General features: G+C 36.2%; 1 protein-coding gene across 1 annotated transcript in view; it reads right to left on the bottom strand.

The window, feature by feature from the left end:
- LOC118262496 (nose resistant to fluoxetine protein 6) overlaps nucleotides 1-19449 on the bottom strand; it is a 113162-nt gene extending 93713 nt beyond the window's left edge. The window contains exon 1 of the mRNA XM_035573916.2: nucleotides 19234-19449. The gene's annotated coding sequence lies outside the window, so the exon portion shown is untranslated. The remainder of the gene's footprint in view (nucleotides 1-19233) is intronic.

Raw genomic sequence — 19449 nt, 5'->3', positions numbered from 1 at the left:
TGAGGATTGACGTGACTGACCTATCAAGCGGGGAAAGGTCTATCTCATTACTACATGACTTGGTATCGCCCAGTGAGCCGCCTAATCGACTGTCAGTCGAACAAACTACAAATGGAAAGAATTAAGCGTGTAATCATTTTACGCGGGTCACTGTCATCGGTTCTGTAATGGTTTGGCTTTTTGTAGGCATTGTAACACTATCTTTTAGGGATTAAAGGATACTATTGCGTTCTGAAGTTTCTGATACCATGCTTAGATTCTATGTTAATGTTTTCTCAGCAATTAATAGACTCAGCATTATGAAATTATATTCTATATGCGATTAACAAAGTCTGAACATTTTGAACGAGCGAGATTATATGAATTTATGTCTCGATATTTTATGTGAGTTTTAAATAATATTGCATGGCAGTATTAATTAATTTGAAGTAGAATGCTTAATTTAGAACAGATCATATTGAAAAAGAATGTAATAAAAAATAAATTAAACAACAATCGATTTTCTTATTTCTCCTCCATTAAAATATTCAATTCTTAATTTGAATTTTATTACCTCTTTATTTATTTATCTACTTATCTATCTACGCGTCTTCACTAAGATCTTAATACCAACAAAACAATTTAAACTCTCTACAAAGCAAAATGAGACTTAACAACAATGAAATAAAGGCATTATCGGCACAAAGCGTATGCTCGGCTATCGCAGTGACAATGAGGTGAAATAAGGTCTCGTATGTAGCACAGATAACAGACACCGCATACAGAGGTGCCTAACTTTTGAATCTCAAAGGCGTCCAGGCCTTTGAGAACAGCCTTTGATGGAACTTTAGACTTCACCTAGCTCTGACGAATACAATAAGTCTAACGGAAATTGCAGTAAGCAGACCTGACTAGTCATATAGTTTATTGTAGTCTGATTTGTTGTATATTGTTTTCTTTATTTATTTAAAGGTGAATCAACAGCTACATTATACAAGTAATATTGAGCCACTTACAGATTCATACGAATAGTGACTAAATAGATAAGATAATAATACAAATATTTTGCATATCAAGAACAGAAAGTACACATTAAGATTGAAAACTAGTCATTAATAAAGTCTTTACTTGGCATCGATCTTACTATGCGATCTTACTCGGCCTTTGCTATGCGTGTATGATTTCACAATCACATTTTAAAAATCTTTTGTGTTACATTATCACATCACAACAACAGCCTATATGTCCGCCAGCCCTCAACTAAGCAATGGCCTCTTCTCACATGGAGAAGGTACGAACATTAATCACCATACTTGCTCAAAGATAATTATAATTAACGATTACAAACATGTTTCCTCACAATGTTTTCCTTCACCATATGTGAGTAGTGTCTAAAAACAAACTCTATTTAAAAAAGCATAGTGTTCAAAACCTTTAACATCAAAAATCCTTCCTCCAAGTCACAAACAGTCGCAGTCAAGTCATTAGCAGCTCAAATGAAACCACATCCTCGACAACTCAAACTCAACAACTGTATTCCGTTACAATAAAGTTCATTTTCGTAATTAAATCGCGTATGTACGGTGACCCTAGGTAAGTATGCACACACTCAATTAAGTGTAACGTTTCGTAGTCCCGTATATAACTTGGAAACCACAAGCCAACATGTTGTACGGAACAGCGACTTATGCAAATTGCAATTTGGTTTTCAAAACCTGAAGTAAGACTTAGGCACTGTACAAGGATTTCTATCTCATTTAAATTCAATTATTATGTTATCGGCTTACGTAACTGTTTGACGAGGAACTCGACTAGTTTCAAGCCATGCTAGAGGCTCATATCCATAAGCAGCATTCCGCGACACACGACGCGGCGATTGTCGACACTCTCATTTAAAATCGGGTATTAATTTCGTCCTGATGACCCAGAGGTTTAAGACACCTGCACGCGAGCGGCTCATGCATAAGAAGCGAGCGTTTTCGAACCCGCTCGGTTCGAAATCTACCAACGGCAAAGTACTAATGTGACATTTTCCATGTTATGTGAACTTTCTAAGATTATTTAGATACCACTGTGTCTTGGGAAAGGAAACATCGTGAGGAAACCTGAACTTATAATTTCTAATTAAAGTTTGAAATCGCCAACCCGCATTGAGCGAGCGTGGTGATTAATGCTCAAACCTTCTCCGTATGAGAAGAGGCCTTTGGTCAGCAGTGGACACTGATAAGCTGTTCATGTGTATGATACGTGTAACCTTTCATCCCGTAACCAGTAACTTGTAAACCACAAGCCAACATGTTGTAGGGTACAGCGACTTATGCAAATTGCAATTTGAATTCAACACGTTATTGCGGCACGCCGCGTGGCTTGAGCTAAGCTGAAATTCATGTAGTTATTACTTGAAGTTACGTTGAACTTGGAGTAACTACAACATACGTTAAACGCTTAAATTACTTAGGTACTATCGGATTATGAAGAGTAGACACAGCTATATTCACCTTAGATACGGTACAAATTTTGTTGGAAATCTGTGAACGTTTTATTAATCTGTTTTAACTATCACAAATACCCAGGTATGGTGATGGCTATGTTTTTTGAGGGGGGAAATCATCTAATGACTAGATGATTTTCCTGACTAAAGGCGAGAAAGAGTGTCAGACTCTTACTGACTAAAAATTCCTACTCCTGCTTTTCGAACCAGAGCCCCGGTAAATCGCTCGTTAGTCTGCAGCTCCGGATGATGATAATAAATATAATAATAGTCTTACCTCCTACTACGACATTAGCGTGCTTAATACTTAGTGTCATTTCAAGAAAATATAATGAGAGATGTTTGGTAGTGTAAAATTAGGTTTAATAAATTCCAACAAATGTTAGCAAATCATTGACATAATACGGCTAATGGATTCCGTACCTCACACACTACAAAGAGCTTAATCTGCTCTACCTAGATACTAGGAATTCTAAGTCAGACCATGTAATCCGTACAGATTACTTAGTACCTAGGTTAGGTATTCAAGTATTCAGTCAACGTACCGCAGCTAAAGTCTGTGTAATTGTGTTCTAATACAATTTACTCACTACACAAAGCTATACAAAACCAGATTACCATGACCTCGCTTTGTATGATCTTTCCTCAAGTTCGAAGGTCAGTTTATACTGGTTGTGTTTATCTTGATCTGTAGCCGCTGTACCTATCGGTGCTCATCTGTTTCTATACAACCCTTGTCAACTCCGTTAGGGCTCAATAAGCCACTAATTGGACATTAAGAATAAGATTTCCTGAGATTAAACCTATAAAGATGATACAATAATGTAAATGTTTATTGTAAAAGCGTAAAGAGCTTGGTTTGCGAGCGACTGCAGCGAATGTGCCGCGAACATGTCGCGGCTGCACAGCGAAGACGTCGCGGACGCGTGGCAAATACGCATAGTATTCGTCGCGTTTTTATAGCAAGTTAATGACGTACAATACACTCAGTAACATGGCGTCCACGCTGCTATTCGCGGTAATCTCGTTGCGCGTCCGCAACGAATTCGCTGCGTATCTGTCGCGTGTTCGTTGCGCGCCCGCTCCGCTTTGAGGATGTTCGCCATCCGCTCATATGATAAGGCCCTTAGGGTCGTTAAACAGATATTTAGGCTTAATTCTTGGCTTACTTGATGCTACTTCATAATGTACTTCATAATGTAAGGATTTATTTTACATCCTTACAGTCTATTGATATAGGAAATCGAATTCTATAATCCATCAGTATCATAAGAGGCGAAGAGAAAAATCAGAAATAACTAACTCGTTTTACAAGAGTTACCATTTAAAATGCACGTAACACTGAATTGAATAATCCTTTAGACTGTCTAAAATGACATTTCTCTTTAAATAATAGTTGTAATAAAAGAGGAATTTACTTTCAAACATTTCGACTCTAGGAAAGGATTAGGTAATATCCTATTGTCATAAATGTAGGACCATTTTATGAAATGGAAGAAAGGGTTAAAAGGATTTACTTTGTCCCTAGACAAGATTTGAGAAATTAATTGGCAATTGTGACCTCTTTGTTCGACGTTTAAAATTATTGAAAGTGTGTGAATGAGAATAAAATTAAAATCGTTCTTACAACACTGGCAGTAATGAAAATAAATAAAAGGCATTAACTAAAAAGAGAAAATAAAAAAACAAATCAATACAACCATACTTAGGCAATGTAATACAAACAAATAAAGGAAAAAAAAATTAAAATTCGAAGTCACAGTTGTCTGTGACAGTATGCATTAAAAAAATTTTTTTTATTTATTTTAAAATAAGGTTTCCACAAGACAACAGCAAGAGTGTGCATTTAAAAAAAAATATATTTTCTTATTTATTAAAATAAGCAAAAAAGTATTATTATTCAGTAATCATTTTATTACAATGTAAATTGGCATCAACCAGAAGATTAACAAGAACAATTATTCCCCGTATTTTGTTACCCATTTAGGTAAATGCTTAAACACAAACCCACATTAGCAACTCTAATATAACTTTTCCTTTATTAAAAGTGATAAACCAAGCCGCGGTACCTACAACGAACTTGAATAATAATATATTTGTCTTAATTATGGATAAACCAGTGTTAATCTACGGAACCCAGGCTGGTTTAAACTCGACTTAGCCAGATAAATGAATGTTTCATGAACGCTCTACAAACTCTAGGGTTGCTGTCGCCATTTTGTATTTACATTAGTTATGTCGTTTAATTATTACCTAGTACCTAGTAAACTATTTAATTATTTGTCTAGTGTCTTTGTTGACTTATCCTTTGAAGATGAGAAGATGACTTTTAAGTTATTTTTTTTTCTATTTATTTTTCTTTATGATATAACCCGATATACGAGCTGACGGATCACCAGTCTAATGGTAAGCTATTACCATCGGCTATGGACACCCGAAACACCAGAGGCGTAACAAATACGTTGCCGGTCTTTTGGGGGTTAGAAATTTAAGGGTTGTTGGGGAATCGGGGATTGGGAAGCGACCTCCTTCCAGCAGTGGGTTATCTGACAAAACGTATCCTACAAATACATAGAAACACGTTACGAACACAGATTTTTCAAACCGATCCAGTAGTTTTAGATATTAGCGCGTTCAAACAAACAAACTCTTCAGCTTTACAGTTTACATAATAGTGTATCAGCTTTCTAATAGTGTAGACTTTAAAACCGAAAGTACCCTTATTATATCCTGTTGTCATGTCGCATGAAATACGGCGTGAGTAAATAAAAAAAATTGTAAATGTCGGGGACATAAGCATATAAATTTGTCTGCCGGGTACCCTACTAATCCGTCTTAGCTTACCCGACGTACTCCGGATAATTTCTTGCCCAGTTTTCGCTTTGTCAAGATCACGGATACTTATATTTTGTTTGACCAACTTTGTACGTATGATTTATGGGGACAAGCCGTTAATTAAGTGGCATTTTGGTTATGTATGTTACATACAATACAATATGTATAAACAGGTCTATTAAATTATGAGATGGTAGTAAGCAATCCCTCCGAATCATAGGGTTTACAAAAAAATCGATCTAAAAAAGCACTTTTAAAAGCTCTAACTGCTTCTGTCAGTAGCCTTATCTGTATACCAAACTTCATAAAAATCCGTTTAGTAGTTTCAGCGTGATCGACGGATAAACATCCAAACAAATAAACTTTCACATTTATAATATTAGTGTGATTACTTAAACTATTCCTTAGTAACGGTTTTGTTCCTAAAACAATCGCTAAGGAGTGGTACTAGTAACTAACCATTAACGTAAAGCAAACTCATAATAAGGGTACATATAACACAAATACAGACCACAGGGAAAAGCCAGTCTGTTATTAATTCTGTGACAAATCCACCCCGATTCGATTGAAATCGGGATTACCTGTCAAAATTCGCAATTCAGTAATTGATTGGCCGGGCTTAGGTTACCGATGGCGAGGATTTTAAGATTAAAATCGCATCATTTTACTGTAATTTTATTTATTTGGAAGTACGTATCAGGTATTATTTCTTATACGGAGCTGCGGACTACCTAGCGGGTTTACTGGGTCTCCGGCTCGAAAAGCAGGAGTAGGCACGGTGTGGTTTTTAGTCAGTAAGAGTCTGATACTTTCTCGCGTCGCCTAAGACGGAAGAAGAATGATTTTCCCTTCTCAAAAGAATAGGTATTATTTCTTCTTATTCGTTTAAGTATTTAGGTAAGGTTATCTGTTACTTTTCACCGAGAAATGTGTAAAGCAAAGGAACAAAATTGAGATATTGTTTAAGAAAGGTCTAGTACGATCACTTACATCCCTAAATATGTATGTTGACATGCAGAAGTCCCTTCTATTTTAAGCTATCTTCATGATCTTCATCAATAATATATGGTGCGACTCACCGCAATAGCACACGTTTGTGAACGTCTCATCATTTATGTAGGCGGTATTTTCTCGAAATTAGTCCCCGAAATATTTAGCAGCTATATAGCATACATAATATTAGGAGTACTTTAGAAAATTACTTTGTAGTATGCATCGTAAAATAAGAAACATCCTGAAAGAAAAATTGTAAACTATTCAGGTTTATTTACATTGTATCCTAACGTGAGGGTTTTTTCTGAGGGGGGATAATAATTCAATGACTTCTCCCGCCTTGAGTGAGGCGAGAGGAAGTGTCAGACTCTTATTGACTAAAAACCACCCCGTTTCTACTTTCTTGCCTTTCGAGCCGGTGCCCCGGCAACCCGCTAGGCAATCCGCAGGCCCGAGTCGGTATCAGCCCTGCAGGACTCCATTTGTGGTGATAACGTAAGAGTAAACTTACTCAATTCTAGTTAATTAAGTTTAGTTAATTTTTTTACCAGTTAGATTAAAAGTAAATATAAAACCTCCTCCACATAGGTACCCTTCCTGAACAAAAATACTGAAATAATAACGGTATTTAAATTAATTTCAGAAATAACTGAGTAAAGTACCCTAGAATTACGCTAGGCAGCTATCTCTAGCGCCTATCTCCAGACACATTCAACATAACGTTTCCAGCCTGACATATAGTGCTTCAAGGTGTAAAAGCGTGATAATATATAGAGAGGAGGTAGCATTTAATTAAAATCCAGCTGTCAGCTTAACTAACAGGCCTACATAAGTTTTGATCCCTCGAGTGTAGGTAGACACCAGGGCCGTAGCTAGCACCGTATCAATTATATGGGGCCCCTGGTCCACAGAGGCCCCCAAAGTGCGTAAGCTATAAATAAAAACTTCCCAATTTTCATAAATTACAAAACTCCAAATAATCAATTCCTTCTTTGTTTCGCGTAAAGCATGCGTTCAAAAGTTAGTAGCAATTTTAGGAAAATTAACGTCGTTCGTCATAAAGGCCAAGAGAGACAGGGCGGGAAAAGAGACTAAATGATTTTCTCCCCTCAAAAAAAAAGGAAAAAAGGGGCCCTCAAACAAATTTTTATACGGGGCCCCGCCAAGACACGCTACGCCACTGGTAAACACATAGAATTCGGTCACATTCTAAATGTTACATATAATATAGATAAACGTTTATGATTATTTTAGGTAATTGTGACTCTTCTAGACTGACTGTTGACCCCTCGATGTGATGTGGACATAAAACACTAGAAAATATTAAAATTAAATTCATTTTAGTCGCTTCCACATCAGCGAGTCTGCTAAAGAGATTAATTTTAATGAAACTGGTAAAAGCCCTTCCTTTCACTATTTTCATGGAAATTCTTAATTCACGGATACAGTCGGATATTGCATGATTATTAAATAATACCTATTAATAAATATTATTTATTTATATAAGTAATTATGGATCAAGGGCCTATAAACATGTTTTTAAGAGCGACGCATTGTCAATTTAAGTAAAAAATATAAGTAGATAATTGAGTTAACCTTCATTTTATCCATTATTCCGACTTTCTGAGTCAAACATGTCGTAACATGACGAAATAAGTTTAACAAAAATGTAGGTTTCTTTATAAACAAACCAATTAGCCTGACTTTTAAAACGATTGCCGCAGACTTAGAAATTAGTAGACCTGCAAAATAGTGCTTCGTCATCGTCAGTTTTGTAACGTCTGTCAACTTTCTAAGACTACGTCGATGCCACCTTTTCCTTTAGACAAGGTCATGAGAAACCTTAGCATTTGTATCGTACTGTGTTAAAGCTAGATAAGAGAAAATACTGCCTCCGGCTAACTTGTGTCAAAATGTTATGTTGAGTAGTTACTGTGAATTAATGTCAATAGAAATTGATGGCATTTTGCCGCCTCGAGTGGCTCATTAGTGTAGCCGTAACTATTACTTTTAAACACGTGTCTTAGATTCTATTATTGTCTTATTTGATGTGATTTCTTGTTCCTCGACTTATAACACAAATGGTGAAAAGTGGGTGTATATTGTATAGCGGCATTACGTGCCGTAACGTGCACCTCTGCTTACCCCTTCGGAGATAAAAGGCGTGACGTTGCATAATTTCTTGTTCCTAGGTATTACTAAGATCAAGAGCTGCAAGCAACCCAATGGGTTGCCGGGACTCCGGCTCTAAGCAAAAATAGGAACAGGCTTATTTTTAGTCAGTAAGTAAGAGTCTGAGACTTCCTCTATCATATCACCCAAGGCGAGAGTAGTTATTGGATCATTTCCCCCCTTCAAAAATAACTGAGTATCACCACCGCAAAACAAAAACTGTTCTTTTCCAAGCAACACTATCTTAAGTTCTTCAACATGAACGCACGCTTCAGATAGCTTTCTCTTAAAAGCCAAGCTGAGATAGCATTCAACAAAGTGTAACTTAGTTTCATATTTACAAAGACAGATTAGTAAACTGTCGAGAGACAGGAAAAACTGTTTACTGCTGTAACCGCAGCCTCTGTACCTCGTGATTTAGCTAAAAGCCGGTTGAATCCACCTGGATTAAGGTCTTACACAGGCAACAAAGCGCTCAGAATGTAAAATGGAAAATAATTTATCATACATTGTTTTGTTTTGACGTCATTTGAAACCTAAATCTCGACAGTTTAATGTTACGAGAATAATTAAATTAAATTAAAATAGAAACGGTTTACTTTTCATCTGGTTCGACTTTCGTTTTCATTTTACATGGTTGCAATAAAAACATGCATGTTTTTCCAGTTTCCATGCGTGACCCGTGGACCGTATCCAACTCTGGCTATCGTGGCTTCTTACTGGGCCACTTTTATAACCACTTACAACAACAAGACAGACATGTAAGTACTCTCTTCGATAATTAATCTCACATACTAATTAAGTTACCTAATTATTTTGTACCTGCACTCTACCATAACGTTTTCGTGTTTCCATTACAGTTTATATAACAATTACCTACCTACCTATAACAGTTATTAATCGCATACATTATTTATAACCCACAACAACGGTGGATACATACAACTCTAACCACCGTACTCAGAGTCATTTAATGATTACTTAACCCAGTCCTAAGCAATTGTTTTCAATACAAAATCGTTACTAAGGAATAGTTTAGGTAGTCATTAAATGTCTCTGAGTGTGGCAGTAAAACAATATTTACCGCGGAACTAAATGGTGTTTTAATCTCATAAGAACGGGATTACCGCGCCACGGGAAGAATAATGAGAAAAACGGGACTGTAATTAAAATGCCAGCCATTTTATGAAGGCTTGAAAGCAGACGAATGATTATGTAAACATAGGATTAAGCTTGTACTCTCAGTGTTTCAAGTGTGGGAGAGTCATGCTTCGGCACGAATGGACCGGCTCGATCGGAGTGATACCACGGCCTCATGGAAAACCGACGTGAAATAACGCTTGCGTTGTTTCGTTGTGTGTGGGAGGTTACCGGAGGCCCAATTACTCCCCTTCCCAATCTCCAAGTCCAACAACCGACAACACTTAAATTCCTAACCCCCAAAAGGCCGGCAACGCACTTGCAGCGCTTTTGGTGTTTCGAATGTCCATGGCGGTAATTGCCTACCATCAGGTGATCCGTCTGTTCATTTACCGGCTTATACCATAAAAAATGTCTATAAAATGAGTTTCAAATGTACATATCAAATAACCTCTTTATTCCCAACCAAAGTACCCCATACACCATCCATCTCTGACACAACTGTTCAAAATTTAATCCATCTAACTCACCCAGATTTTTTGGTGAAGGAAAACTTCATATTCAATTTCCTTTCTTTTTTGTTTACCATGCATGAATGAATGAAAGGAAATCCAGCAGAAAAATCAGGAAGATATCTTGTTAAGGCATTTACTGAGCAGCAGAAGCATACATGTGAAACCGCTAATAAAAATCGGCTTGTTACATAAACTTGGCGGTTCATTCATTCATACACTGCATAGCCATAACTTGTGGACAAGAGAACGTAAATGACCATAATGTCACAGTTCGTTACAGACTATACATATACATATGTACTACTATATAAGTATATATAGCCACTAGTTTTACGAGTATTTCAGTAAGATACATCGCCGGAAGGAATGTTTCCTTATCCTTCGCTGTGGGTACTTATATAAAGCTGAAGACATCGTCCTTTTAGTTTTCTATATACAATACATAAGTATACATGTATACCTACCTAATATGTGTTGGATCGGTAGATTACTACGGATCAGTATATTTTAAGTGTGGTTGAGCCATGTTTCGGCACGAATAGGAGTAATACAACGGCCTTACAGAAAACCGACTTGAAACAACGCTTGCGTTGTGTTTCGTTGTATGAGTCAGGTTACCTGAGCCCAATAATCTTATTATATAATATTCCCCAACAACCCTTAAATTCCTAACTCTCAAAAGGCCGGCAACGCACTTGTAACGCTTCTGATGTTTCAAGTGTCCATGAACTACGGCGATTTCTTATCATCAGGTGATCGATTCGCTCGTTTACCGGCTTATTCCATAAAAAAAATACTAAACTTTAAACTTCCAAAAAGAACCTTACTTAGGATAAACTAATACTAGATACTCAATAATTCTGTACATACACCACACCAATTGGTCTGTTAGATCGGATACTCGGGGTACACAAGTAATGGATGCGGCGCTAGATAACGACTTTATTTCTGTAAACAACGGCCAAGCGACTCGGGTTAAGTTAGTGAATGGAATTTTACAACAGACATCGCCCGATGTCTCATTTATTACTTCTGATGTTGCAATTAAATTTGACTGGCAGGTATTTAACGAAAACTTAGGCAGTGACCATCTTATTATTAAAATGACGGCTAATGTATTTAATACTATTAATATCCATAAAAAAAGAAATTTTAAAAATGCTAATTGGGGTGATTACCGGGAAACGATTAATAAATGTATTTTAGAATTTAATGAAACTGCTTGTAATGTTCAACAAATGTATGATTTTTTTATAAGTACTATAGAAAGCGCGGCGAATAAACATATACCGTATTATAAATTAACTGAACAGCCGGATGAAAAGTTTAAACCTAAGAATTATTGGACCCCTTATTTATCGCAATTAGTTGCACAACGAAGACTAGCCTTGTCCACTTTCCGCAAAAATCCCACCCCTGAAAATTTCATTAAATTAGAAAAAATTACGTTAGAATCCCAAAAACAAATTAAAAAAGCTAGAAATCAAGGTTGGCAAAAATTCTGCAATTCAATTGATGAAGTAACGTCAGCCCCTGAGATGTGGCGAAGGATGAGATGGATGAAGGGTTTCAAACATCAACGCCCATGTATACCGTTTGAAAAACAAAATGAATTGTTACGGTCCCTAACTCCAGACTATGTTTCTAGTTGTATGCCCAATTTTAGTTCTAAAAATGAGGTTTTAGAAATGGATTTTACTATTCAAGAACTCGAAAATTGTTTAAAAAAGAAGGACACGGCTCCGGGCTATGACGCTATTTCTTATTCAATGATTTATAATTTACCCAAAGTAGGAAAACAATTTTTAGTTAAAATCTTCAATGTTATATTTTCACTCGGTATTGTTCCAGTCCAATGGCGTAATATTGTAATCATCCCTATTCCTAAACATTCAAATAATATAAATACAGACATTAAACTACGACCCATTTCTTTGATATCTTGTATTTGTAAAACCTTTCATTTAATGATCTGTAAACGGATTGAATGGTTCGTAGAAAAGAACAAATTAATATCTCCATATACGGTTGGATTTAGGAAGTCACAATCCTCATTAGACGCACTTTCAAGACTAGTATCTTATATACAAATCGGATTTACTAAAAATGCCCCTACAATCGCATGCTTTTTGGACATTGAAAATGCCTACAACAATGTGCTAAATGAATCAGTTACTAAAGTGCTAGATGAAATCCAAATTGGTTCCAAATTTTGTGTGTACCTTTGGTCTTTCATAAGTGAACGGCATTTAATTATGAAATCTTGTAATAGTCAAGGGACTGAATGTAGATGGACTAACAGAGGGTTACCTCAAGGGGACCCGCTTTCCCCCCTTTTATTTAACTTGGTTACATACCGAATATGTCATCAAGTACAGAATGTGATAGTGTCACAATATGCTGACGACTTTGTTATCTACATTAGTAACAAGCAAATCGCGGAATGTGAACATGCATTACAAGATGCTCTCAATTGTATTGTAGCCTTACTGGGTGAGATTGGACTGAGTTTATCGTCAACTAAATCTAATTTTTGTATCTACAGCAGGGGTCGAAGACGAATATTGCCAACTCTGAAGGTGTATGATCAACCGTTAAATATAGTAGAATGTATTAAGTATTTAGGACTTTGGATAGATAGAAGTCTGCTCTGGAGAAAACATATTAATGAATTAATTGAAAAATGTACAAAATATCTGAACATGTTAAAAATATTAGCGGGTAGTTCATGGGGAATTCACACCAAACATATGCGTAGATTATATATTTCTATCATAAGAAGTCGGATCGATTATGGTAGTTATCTGTATGATTCTGCTGCAAAGACACATGTTTATAAATTGGATAAAGTGCAAAATCAAGCCCTAAGAGTTGTAGGGGGCTTCATTAAGAGCTCACCAATACATGTGATGGAAAGCGAATTACACATACCACCACTGTTTTTGAGGAGGCAATATCTCTGCTATAAGCATATTCTGAAGTCTCGATCATGGACAAATAACTTAAATATTAATATAATTTCGGAATTGAGTTCTTTAATAAATAATAGTTACTGGGTAAATAAAAAGAAACCGTTGCTAGCATCTACGCTTAATGAATTAAGACAACTGAAAATTGTTTCCTCAGATGTTCTCAAAATGTTTACTCTGGATGTGTGGGTGTCAACCATACAAACTAAAGGAGTTATTAGATGTGATCTGGAATATATAAAACAATCAAAAGAATGTTATGACCCTAATCTTTTGGTAAATGAAGTCGTAGCAGAATTACATAGTAAATATAAAGATTGGGATAAAATTTTCACGGATGGATCAAAAAATGTTAATGGTGGTGGGGCAGCTTTTTTTCATAGGAATTTAGATGTTAAAGCTAGCTTTAGAATTGATGAAAATGTTAGTATAATGTCGCTGGAACTCATTGCAATATATAAGGCAGTAGTTTATGCTCTCGATCAAAATTTATACAAAACAGCTATCTTTACCGACAGTAAAAGTGCTTTACAGCATGTAGCTCGATGCGCCTCTGGTTGCAGAGGTGCATCGATAGCTTACGACATACTTAGAATTATTAGCATTATTAATAAAGACGAAATCAGAATTATATTGCAATGGGTTCCAGCACACATAGGTTTAAAAGGCAACGAGGAGGCGGACCGGCTGGCGAAATTAGCGATTAACGCAGAGAATGACATTTCTTACTTACCTGACTACTGGGAATATGTTCCTAAAATAAAGAAGGCTTGTTATGAGAAATGGAAAGATCATTTCAACGAGATTTCGAACCAGAAAGGTATATGGTACAAAGTTATTCAGAGTGAACCTCCTCGTGCGCCCTGGTTTGATGACACTGAGTTAAGTAGGAGTTTTGTCAAAATAGCTTTACGACTGCGTTCTGGGCATTTTCCATCAGCAAAATTTGCTTTCCTAATGCGAAAGGCAGCATCTCCAAACTGCGAAGTTTGCAACACAATAGAAGACGTGCAACATTTGCTGATGGAATGTACTAAGAACAAAGATGAAAGAGATGCATTGATTAGGGATTTTGATTTAAATGTTTTCGATCTAGGGCTCGTCTTCACTATTTTAGCGAATCCTAAATCAAAAGTTGCAAAAAGATTGTGTGGTCTAGTACAACATGTTACTTAATAACAGATTCCTAGATTAATTATAGGTTACAATTTCCTAGGTTAATTTAGGTACAATTTGTAAGTAGTGTTAAAATAAGATAGATTATAAGTTTATCTGTGTAATAGTAGCGATAAGGTACAATGGGGTTGGCGTATCCTTGTGGATAAAAACCCCTTATAATTTTAAAGAATAAAAAAAAAAAAAAAAAACTCTGTACATCATTTATATTCATAAAACTTCCATCTCTATATTGGTTGGACTACAAAAAAACTACAGTTTTTCGATACACGAACAACGAAAAGGGTTTACAAAGTTTGATAAGTGTTATAAGAAAACTTAGCAGTTGTACAAAGGCACAAGAAATGAGTTCTGGGTTCGTATACTAAGTTATATATAGAGAGAGGCCATGATTCAATTGCGGTGGCATCGATTACTCGCCTATGAAGCTCCGGCCAGGAAATTAGCGATATCGTCTGTTAAAACGATTATGTCAAATGTAGTATCGAGTAATAAAACGATTCTATTTCACCATCTTTGAATCGTTCGCTTGTGAATAACAACTGCAGTTATTAAGTATAAGCTACACTTGATGTTTCTGTGGTGTGTCGGATATTGTTGGTAATTACGCTGTAGTTTGGCTATTAAAACCAGTAAACTATAATTAAACATTTTGTAAAAAAAAGTAGTGGGGGAAATCATTCAATGACTTCTCCCGCCTTGGGCGAGGCGAGAGGGAGAGTCAGACTCTTACTGACTTAAAACCACCCTGTTCCTAAACCTGCTTTTCGAATAACCCGCTTAAGCTCAAACTATAAACATAAGTCATCTTGTCTTAGTCTAAAATTGAGGAGAAATAAAAATACTCTCACGTAATTTTGTATACTTCAGTTATCCCAATTTTTGGCACGTATCTTAACATTCTAAGCTACAAAACTCAGGTGAAAATTCGCACAAATCTTCCCTAAATATTTAAAAATATGTAGGTCATACATAACGATAAAGTTGCCATAACTTAGGTAGGTTAGCTTGCTAAAAATGAATAAATTTCGAACATACTCGTAACAATTGAGTTCGCGCAATAAAAGCAAGCGAGGAGTGCAAAGCCCGACCTCTCGTTTACTGGCTACAGAGGTACCTACATAATATTATTACGATACGTATGTATGGTGCGAACGAGGGGTGATCATTAACCTAGTTGCACGCTTGTTACTCTGTTACGTCACAAAAAATCACCTGATTAAAAGTAAGTATAAAATTGCTGCTTGTAACCATCATTGTCGGTGGTACACACGTGAATTATATTATTCGTGTTTATTAGTAACTTGCTTTTGTGTAGCGGCTTTAGTTAGTTAGCATTAATAGATAATTTGGCAATCAAATCATAGCTTCAATAAGTCTGATATTCGTAAAGCCTGTTTGAAATAGACTGCATTAACATTTATCAATAGCGATTCAGCCGTTTAGACGTAAAAGCGTAAGAAACAAACAAACACATTACAACGTTTATTACCAATACTCATATTAGTACACCCAATGATCTGTTTATCATTAAGACCAGTGAAAGTCCACTAAGCGGTTGGGGAACGCGATAACGAGCTATTTTGGAAATAAGACGATTACTCCGGGCCGTTTGCCGTCCGCGAAACGGCCATCCGACACGGATTATTAATCTAGCTAAGAAAACACTGCGGACATAAAATCAGCCATTATTTTATAGCGTCGAGTTGCAGTCGAGAAATAAAAGAATAATTTAATTGGCACTCTAATAGCCCCTCTAGGTACTTCTCAGCTCGACTGCAAGCTAATTTATTTGTTGATTATCACGCGTTTGATAATAAAAAAATGAAACTTGTGTAAGTATTATAAAACATTATCTCACTTACGTTTCTGTGCTTTATTAGTGGGACACTTTTACTGTCAGAAAAAGATGTCGGTCAGTAATATTATTATGTTTTTTCTGCATGCAATGTAAAATAATCGGGCGTCGGTAATCGTGTTGCTTTAAAAGTCACGTCATATTCACTAGGTTGAAAAAGATAAGATAGTTCTCCATTGACACTCCGCTCACTCAATTCCCAATATCAATCTTCAAGAAATGGTTGAATAATAAAATTGGAATCGAGTTCTAAAATAAACCATTCGTTTGAACTATCATTTTATGAACTCCAACGGTTTGCAAATTCACAATGTACCGCAGTATTTTTAGAAGGAACCTGTCATGAATTCCGAATCGAACCGAGAACCAAGAAAAACAGACGGGTTGAAGGAAAATACGAAATTGTAAAATAGGAAAAATACTCACGTAGGTTGCAAAGGGGTAAAAGTACGCTAAATATTGCAAACGTTATCTCGAGTTTCGCGTTTACAGGTAGAAAAACGATAGCTCAGCAGATTTCCCTTGGTAAATATGAATTTATCATTCCCTAATGAAAAGTAAAAAGGAGTTTTGACGTAAAAATGTGACGGTTCAAGCGAAAATTGTGAGTTGCTTTTTGCTGTCAGCTTAGAAATGGGTCCTTTAAATGTTATTCTAAATTAAATGTGATAGTTTGAAATAAGTAGAAGCCCTGAGGACATAGACATGTGAAGAATGACAAGCAATCGCTTAAAATAATACTTAGTCTTTAAAAATATGATTTCATTTAATATTATTTTACGAAGATCTTCTACTATCAAGTAAGATATTATGTTGATATAAGTACTCTAATAACGAACAGAATTCTTCTTAAGACATCTTCATTGCAAAATTAATAACTTGGTAATCTCAGCGTAAACTAACATTTTCTAAGAAAACAACACTTAGTAAATCCTGTTGTAGTTCATCCCACATCCGTGGGTAGAACTTCTTAAAACTTTATACCTCCGAGCTAGGATCATCGAGCTTCTTGTGGTTAGAGTTTCTGAATAGTTTGTTAAGTTGCGATCAGTCGCCGACTAGCATAATGAATGTGATTCGTTACTTGGACCCGGCAAGATCGCCGCCAAAATAATTGCTCACATAAAATTTTGATCCTCTCTGTACTAAATGACCTACGGTCAATGGAAACCCAAATTACACAATTAACCAGTTTAGAAGCTTAAATTTGATTTGACGTCAGTCGTCATACCGTAGTCACAGTGGAATATGTTGTCACTTATATAAAGGTGCGCCTTGTTAGTGACATAAATGTGGTGACGCAACATGACATCTTTGTCGGAGGAGCAAAACTAACAAACGGTGAAAGTTCACAGCCGAGACCGCTGCGGCGATCTTTTATTTACTCATGGAGATGACTCCTGTTTCCGAACTTTTATCGGTTGTTCAAACGTCGATATTTGCTGGAAGCCGCGGCTCGAGCAGCGAGCTGGAGCCGGCAGCGCGCATCCGATATTGCGAAGGGTATAAGGCTATATACCTACCGGCAAATGTTCCATGTTTTTCCACTTTCATCGTGAGTGCGTATCGTATGAAATGGAGCGGCAACTTAGGACTGGTTCTTTTTGTTCCACTTTACGCAAGTAGCCGATGCAATAACACTCGTATTGCCTGAATTCCGCGGCGCTGATTAAGTCGGTTATGATAAACACTGCCCATTTTTTAATAACGTGTGCACCACAATGAATCGAGCACCGAAATTATTCCAATGTAATGTGAACGAGCACTTAATGATTGCGAAACTCCTTTGTAGCTTTTCTGTTTATGGCGGAGTTAATGTGGTGGGTAGCTTTGTTTACGGATGTCGCGAAGGGAACATCGTGTTTTATTTTATTCCCAAAATTCGTATCACGGTTCACCCTTTGTGATTTTATTTTGCTTTGAGGGATAATCGACATTGTGAGACATAAAGTTTATTTATTTTATGTTGCTCCGTGAACATCACACATGAATATCACGTATCAATATGTCGATAATACGATCAGGCGGGTGTTCTGGCCTTTGCTTGTAATGAACGCTATTTCCAAAATATTGTTAGAAAAACTTTTGCTTCTGATTTTATTTGGGACGTAATGTTTCACCACGAATTAAGATGGATTACTTTCCATGAACATTGATTAATTGGTATTGTGAATTGATTTTAGAAGCATTTGGGATTTAGCTTTATTGTGATACGCATTGAGTGATTGGCAGGGACCCATTATTGACGGCTGATAATGAAATTAAGTAATTGTTTTTCTTTTAGATTTCTTCTAGACATTGTCTAGTTTCTATCTAATTTATTTGAGCCACCTAAACTAGGAGCGGTGAATATTTAATAGCTTTCGTATTGTAGTGAGCGGTTTATGTGACAATTACTAAGTTGTTGTAATGAGTTTGTCGGTTGGTAGAGCAACAGGATCAAACGATATAGCTTTACCGAACGTAATTACAAAGCTCTATTTAGCAACGACCGTGTTTTGTAACTAGCGCTTTACTTATTCTAAACAAAATCCACCTCTATTAAATTGTTTCCAACATAGTTAATTATTACCGACTTCAAAAAAGGAGGTGGTACTATGTTCAGTTGTTTGTAATTTTTTTCTTTTTTTATGCAAATACGTACCTACGTATGTGTTAAATAAAGCTTGCAACGATTTTACAAGATTATCTAATGGAAAACTATTAGTATTCTATATTCTTATTCTCAATAGTTAGGAAGTCGTAACTAGATACATTCCTATTGTCGTTTATAGCTAGTCCTAGTTAAATGGGTACAGGGTATTATACAACCCGCTCCACTTTTCACTTAAATAATATATGATGTTGACATCAAAATTTGACTTTATAGTCTTACACAAACTTAGATTTTTAGTTTTAATTCCGCTTATAGATGTATTTTTTTTATCAATAAAACTAAAAATCTAATGTATTGTTAGTGTAGTATGTATTTCCGCAAAGTAACGTCTGATTCTATTCTATATATTTATAGACCTGTCTATCAAACTGCCTTAAACCCATTCATAACTGACTTATGTAGAGAGAAGCAATAATATTTTCGTTCCATAATAATAGTGAAATACGAACCTTATTTTAGTGTTATATATCCTGTAGAAATATTTACCAGTTCTTCAAATAACCACTACAAATATCACTGCGTATTTTTTTTGAATAAAGTTCTTTCGATTATTTTATTTTCCGATGCGACGAGTACCGCGAATCTTGCTCAACGGAGAGCGGAGAGGGTCGAGCGCGTGCTGCGCAGGAGTCGACGGTCGTGCGGACACTGCGCCGACGCAGACC

The sequence above is a fragment of the Spodoptera frugiperda genome, chromosome 12, assembly GCF_023101765.2.
Source record: "Spodoptera frugiperda isolate SF20-4 chromosome 12, AGI-APGP_CSIRO_Sfru_2.0, whole genome shotgun sequence".
In the NCBI taxonomy this organism is placed as follows: Eukaryota; Metazoa; Arthropoda; class Insecta; order Lepidoptera; family Noctuidae; genus Spodoptera; species Spodoptera frugiperda.
This window is presented reverse-complemented; position numbering and strand designations above follow the sequence as displayed.